This window comes from Ranitomeya variabilis, chromosome 3, assembly GCF_051348905.1.
Source record: "Ranitomeya variabilis isolate aRanVar5 chromosome 3, aRanVar5.hap1, whole genome shotgun sequence".
Classification (NCBI taxonomy): Eukaryota; Metazoa; Chordata; class Amphibia; order Anura; family Dendrobatidae; genus Ranitomeya; species Ranitomeya variabilis.
This window is the reverse complement of record NC_135234.1, coordinates 255,619,953-255,625,952: the sequence shown is the minus strand read 5'-3', so window position 1 is coordinate 255,625,952 and position 6,000 is coordinate 255,619,953. Positions and strand designations below refer to the sequence as shown.

Here is a 6,000-nt window from a genome sequence, read left to right as displayed (position 1 = left end):
GACATCGTTGTACAGGTCGCTACAGGTCGCTGGTGAGATGTCAAACAGTGAGATCACAGCTGCGATCGTTGGAAGATCTCACTGTTTGACGTCTCACCAGCGACCACATAGCGACGCAGCAACGATCCCTGACAGGTCGTATCGTTGTCGGGATCGCTTTAGCGTCGCTAAGTGAGACGGGGCCTTTAGGGGTAAAAAAATCTTATTTTGATTCCAGCGCAGATAAATTTCGTTTCTTCTTTAACCACACCTAGTGATATTGCTACAGACCGGTGGTACTGTACCATTATCTGCTGCAGGATTCAAAGTGTTGAAGCGCTACTGGTATTTCTTACATTTAATAAAAATAATTTGACTTACCGCAAGGTGATGAGCAGCTGTTCCTCAGCAGAAATCGCCGTTCTCATTGCTGTATCTGGATAGGTCAGCTCCGGGCCCAAGATCACTAGCAGACGGTCAAATCCCTGTATGGGTATTCTGCAGAAAGCAAGAAATTTCTCTGGATCTCTGAAAAAAAAAATACAGAAACAAATAGTTGGGAAAGCATGGTGCTATTTCTTCCATATGCTGGTATCTTTCCATCCGGTACTTACCGCCTTAAGTCTCTGTATAAGACATGGAAGTGGCCCTTCTTACTTCGCAGGGCTCTCCGCCTCCTCGCCTGCTCCTAGAAGAACACAATGGGTTACTGCCCCACAGGGAACAAGGACGCAGACATATACCTTATCACTGACATATTAGCCTACCTGCCGTCTGCACCGAAGCACCAACTGTAAGAGGACGCCTAGCAGCAGGTTTCTGTAAGGCCGGCGGAGCCGTAATGGCTGCTCGGGGCTCATCTTCACTTCCAAAATGGAGAATGGAAAGAAAGAGGTCCAGCAAGGAAACTACATCACGAGTCTTTTTTTCTCTTTTTTTCTTTAGTATATCTTTATTTAGCTCTAAAGCATTCATGGCTGTACAAAACCGCATGCGGAAACGCAGCGTTTTTGCTGCCAAGGGCTGCAGACATTACTGCTAGCAAATACTGAGCATGCGCAGATAGCCTTACGTAGTTTCCGTATCCCACGAATGATAGCGCGTAGTGTTACACTGTTTCAGTCTCACACTAATGACGTGATACCTCGGTGTTACGCTGTTTCCGTAACCCACGGATATGTAGCTTGTAGTATTACGCTGTTTCCGTAATCAACTAATTGTGGGTAGCTCGAGGTGCGCTGTTTCCGTATCTCACTAATGGGACTCATTTCCACATGCGAGGCACACGTCCGTATCGCGCATGTGGAAACCAAGCTCTGGCGCCGGCACTTTGGAGCGGAGCTGTGCAGCTCCATGTGTTCCTATGCGGCCGCACGCTCCTCTCCTGAGTGCCGGCTCCACAGCTTGGTTTCCACATGCGAGATACGGACGTGTGCCTCGCATGTGGAAATGAGCCCATGATGTGTAGCTCGGTGTTACGCTGGTTCCGCAAGTCACTAATGATGTGTAGCTCACGGCGTTACGCTGTTTCCGTAAATCGATATATACTTGATATTATGAGACTGACGGAAACAACGTAATATGCCGAAAAACTTTATTCGCTATCGGGAAGTCCACTAGCCAATCCAAATGCTCGTCTCATTTGAGGGCATGATGTAGTAAATACCAGAAGAACGCTATTGGTGCTCCTTTTGAAGGCCGCTAATTGGCTGTAAGTGTGAGGTGGGCGGTACTGAGCGCAGCAGGAAAGCGTGTTTCGGAGTTGCCGTGTAGCACCGCTGCTTCCGGCGTACGTACGCTGTAGCGGAAAGCGCCACTCAGCATTGTCCTGGTTGGCACAGAAGCCAAGGTAGGCGGCAGCGGACGGGCACAGGCTGTGCTCCCGGCATCTGGACGGCTACGCGGTCACCGTGTGTGGTCACCTGGGCACTACACAGACTGGCAGCAGTGGGTGGCGCTGTTACTGCCCCTTCATGTGCATGCCTACTGGAGTAAAGGACGAGGTTAAAGAGGTTGTTCCACCTTAAAGGGGTCCTCCACTGCTGGGCACACCTTGCCTAATGGCTTCAGTGCTATGGAAATGCAACACCTTGGCTACTCCCCCCCCCCCCAGAGGTGCCGCTCTAGGGCTGTCAGCGCCCCTATACCCTGCAGCTCGTGTCACCGCTGCAGCCAGTCGCTCATCAGTATTCTGTCAGAGCAACTACTAAGGGATGCAGCTGAGCAGTGGTCGCTGATTGGCTGCAGTGGTCACAAGGCCTGACAGAATCGGGGCTCTGACATTACTGGAATGCCAAAGCTGCAGGAGGGGAGCGTCCATCGTATTTTTTGCTATGTCACTGAAGTTATTAAGCAGGTGATGTGCAGTCGTGGAGCGCCCCTTTATTAATGTCAGATCCTCCATCGCTCCAGCTAAGACTGCTCTGGAATTCTCTGTGAAGTTCGGAAGGCCTGCCCTTCTGATTACCTGGAGTCGATTTGGCAGGTAACGATTTGGCCGCTCTGTCCGCTGCAGGCAATCACAGGGCGCAGTTGAGCATAAGATGAGATGTCATCACTACCTGCTTTCACTATCATTTTTATAAATGGCTTTAGATGCCTATTGGGGGCATTCTTTTTCTGGGAGGGGGGGAAGTGGCCGTCATTCAAAATGTTGCACAGTTTGCCTCCTGTAGCCTCTGTGTTGCGCTTTGTATTGCAGAATGAGTTAACTGAGAATCTTCCAGTCAGCACTTTCTAACTAGAGATGAGCAAAGCGATTTGCAGGATCTGGGTTAAGCGGCCACATCGGTAATGTGTGGCCTACTAATCAGAAGGGGAAGCTGGCATGTACAGGAAGCTGGCATTGCTCTGGTCCGGCTGCAGCAGGGCACCAATGTGGCCACTAATGAGGGTGCAATCAGAAGGGGAAGCTGGCATTGCTCTGGCCTGGCTGCAGCAGGGCACCAGTGTGGCCAGTGATGAGGGTGCAATCAGAAGGAGAAGCTGGCATGTACAGGAAGCTGGCATTGCTCTGGTCCGGCTGCAGCAGGGCACCAATGTGGCCACTAATGAGGGTGCAATCAGAAGGGGAAGCTGGCATTGCTCTGGCCTGGCTGCAGCAGGGTACCAATGTTGCCAGTGATGAGGGTGTAATCAGAAGGGGAAGCTGGCATGTACAGGAAGCTGGCATTGCTCTGGTCCGGCTGCAGCAGGGCACCAGTGTGGCCAGTGATGAGGGTGCAATCAGAAGGAGAAGCTGGCATGTACAGGAAGCTGGCATTGAGCTGGTCCGGCTGCAGCAGTTTTGCTCAACGCTCTCCATAACTCCTTTTTATCTTCTGATTTTCAGATTTCCTCTACTGATTTATAACCACAAACTAAATCACGTTTGAATGTGCAGGGAAGCAAAAAGCCTATAAATCCAAACCTTGCATAATTTTTTGTGAAATCTACGGTAATTGAAAAATTGATTTTTTAGGCCAAAATGTATTAAAGGGATAATCCACTATGACAACCCTTTCTTATTCCCTTATGTCTGGACAAGTTAAAATAAAACTACTTTGTTGACAAACAACTCAACGATGCCGAAGTCCCCCTGCAGCACCCGGGTAACCAGGGTAAACATCGGGTTACTAAGGGCCGCGCTTAGTAACCCGATATTTACCCTGGTTACCATTGTAAAAGTAAAAAAAAAAAAACACTACACACTCACATTCTGATGTCTGTCACGTCCCCCGCCGGCGTCCACAGGGTTAAAACTGCTTTCGGCAAGAGCGCTGGTAATGCACGCGCTGCTGCCAAGAGCTTCCCTGCGCTGAATGTGTCAGCGCCGGCAGTAACAGCGGTGACGTCACCGCTGTGCTCTGCTTTACGGCCGGCACTGACACATTCAGTGCAGGGAAGCTCTCGGCAGCAGCGCGTGCATTACCAGCGCTCCTGCCAAAAGCAGTTTTAACCCTGTGGACGCCGGGGGACGTGACAGACATCAGAATGTGAGTATGTACTGTTTTTTTTTTTTTTTAACTTTTACAATGGTAACCAGGGTAAATATCGGGTTACTAAGCGCGGCCCTGCGCTTAGTAACCCGATATTTACCCTGGTTACAAGTGAACACATCGCTGGATTGGCGTCACACACGCCGATCCAGCCATGACAGCGGGTGATCAGCGACCAAAGAATGGTCCTGATCATTCCCCAACGATTTCCCAGCAGGGGCCTGATCGTTAGTCGCTGTCACACATAACGAGATCGTTAGCGGGATCGTTGCTACGTCACCAAAAGCGTGAGGTTGCAACGATATCGTTAACGATATCGTTATGTGTGACTCAGCCTTTACCCTTGTTGGTTTTGTCATTTCAATACTGAGTGTCAAATGCTAAGAAGCATGCAGTGATCTTGGGGAAAGCAGTCACTTCACGCTCCTTAACATGTTACATGCAAGCAGTGGAGGTGCAGGCAGAGTTATCCATGTTGATACACATTGTGCACGGTCATTGTTTGTTCTGTGCTTTTTGCTTCTGTCTCCACAGCTTATACAGGTCCTTCTCAAAAAATTAGCATATAGTGTTAAATTTCATTATTTACCATAATGTAATGATTACAATTAAACTTTCATATATTATAGATTCATTATCCACCAACTGAAATTTGTCAGGTCTTTTATTGTTTTAATACTGATGATTTTGGCATACAACTCCTGATAACCCCAAAAACCTGTCTCAATAAATTAGCATATTTCACCCGTCCAATCAAATAAAAGTGTTTTTTAATAACAAACAAAAAAAACATCAAATAATAATGTTCAGTTATGCACTCAATACTTTGTCGGGAATCCTTTGGCAGAAATGACTGCTTCAATGCGGCGTGGCATGGAGGCAATCAGCCTGTGACACTGCTGAGATGTTATGGAGGCCCAGGATGCTTCAATAGCGGCCTTAAGCTCATCCAGAGTGTTGGGTCTTGCGTCTCTCAACTTTCTCTTCACAATATCCCACAGATTCTCTATGGGGTTCAGGTCAGGAGAGTTGGCAGGCCAATTGAGCACAGTAATACCATGGTCAGTAAACCATTTACCAGTGGTTTTGGCACTGTGAGCAGGTGCCAGGTCGTGCTGAAAAATGAAATCTTCATCTCCATAAAGCATTTCAGCCGATGGAAGCATAAAGTGCTCCAAAATCTCCTGATAGCTAGCTGCATTGACCCTGCCCTTGATGAAACACAGTGGACCAACACCAGCAGCTGACATGGCACCCCACACCATCACTGACTGTGGGTACTTGACACTGGACTTCAGGCATTTTGGCATTTCCTTCTCCCCAGTCTTCCTCCAGACTCTGGCACCTTGATTTCCGAATGACATGCAAAATTTGCTTTCATCAGAAAAAAGTACTTGGGACCACTTAGCAACAGTCCAGTGCTGCTTCTCTGTAGCCCAGGTCAGGCGCTTCTGCCGCTGTTTATGGTTCAAAAGTGGCTTTACCTGGGGAATGCGGCACCTGTAGCCCATTTCCTGCACACGCCTGTGCACGGTGGCTCTGGGTGTTTCCACACCAGACTCAGTCCACTGCTTCCTCAGGTTCCCCAAGGTCTGGAATCGGTCCTTCTCCACAATCTTCCTCAGGGTCCGGTCACCTCTTCTCGTTGTACAGCGTTTTCTGCCACATTGTTTCCTTCCAACAGACTTACCATTGAGGTGCCTTGATACAGCACTCTGGGAACAGCCTATTTGTTGAGAAATTTCTTTCTGGGTCTTACCCTCTTGCTTGAGGGTGTCAATGATGGCTTTCTTGACATCTGTCAGGTCGCTAGTCTTACCCATGATGGGGGTTTTGAGTAATGAACCAGCCAGGGAGTTTTTAAAAGCCTCAGGTATCTTTTGCATGTGTTTAGAGTTAATTAGTTGATTCAGAAGATTAGGGTAATAGGTCGTTTAGAGAACCTTTTCTTGATATGCTAATTTATTGAGACAGGTTTTTTGGGTTATCAGGAGTTGTATGCCAAAATCATCAGTATTAAAACAATAAAAGACCTGACAAATTT

At 48.2% G+C, this 6,000-nt stretch overlaps 1 protein-coding gene across 2 annotated transcripts in view; it reads left to right on the top strand.

The window, feature by feature from the left end:
- Positions 1-1,672: 1,672 nt before the first annotated feature.
- Positions 1,673-6,000, top strand: part of CEPT1 (choline/ethanolamine phosphotransferase 1) — a 91,401-nt gene continuing 87,073 nt past the window's right edge. The window contains exon 1 of one of the 2 annotated variants that reach the window (XM_077295408.1): positions 1,673-1,828. The gene's annotated coding sequence lies outside the window, so the exon portion shown is untranslated. Of the gene's footprint in view, positions 2,465-6,000 lie in introns of both variants that reach the window. The other variant, XM_077295409.1, reaches the window with a different exon arrangement.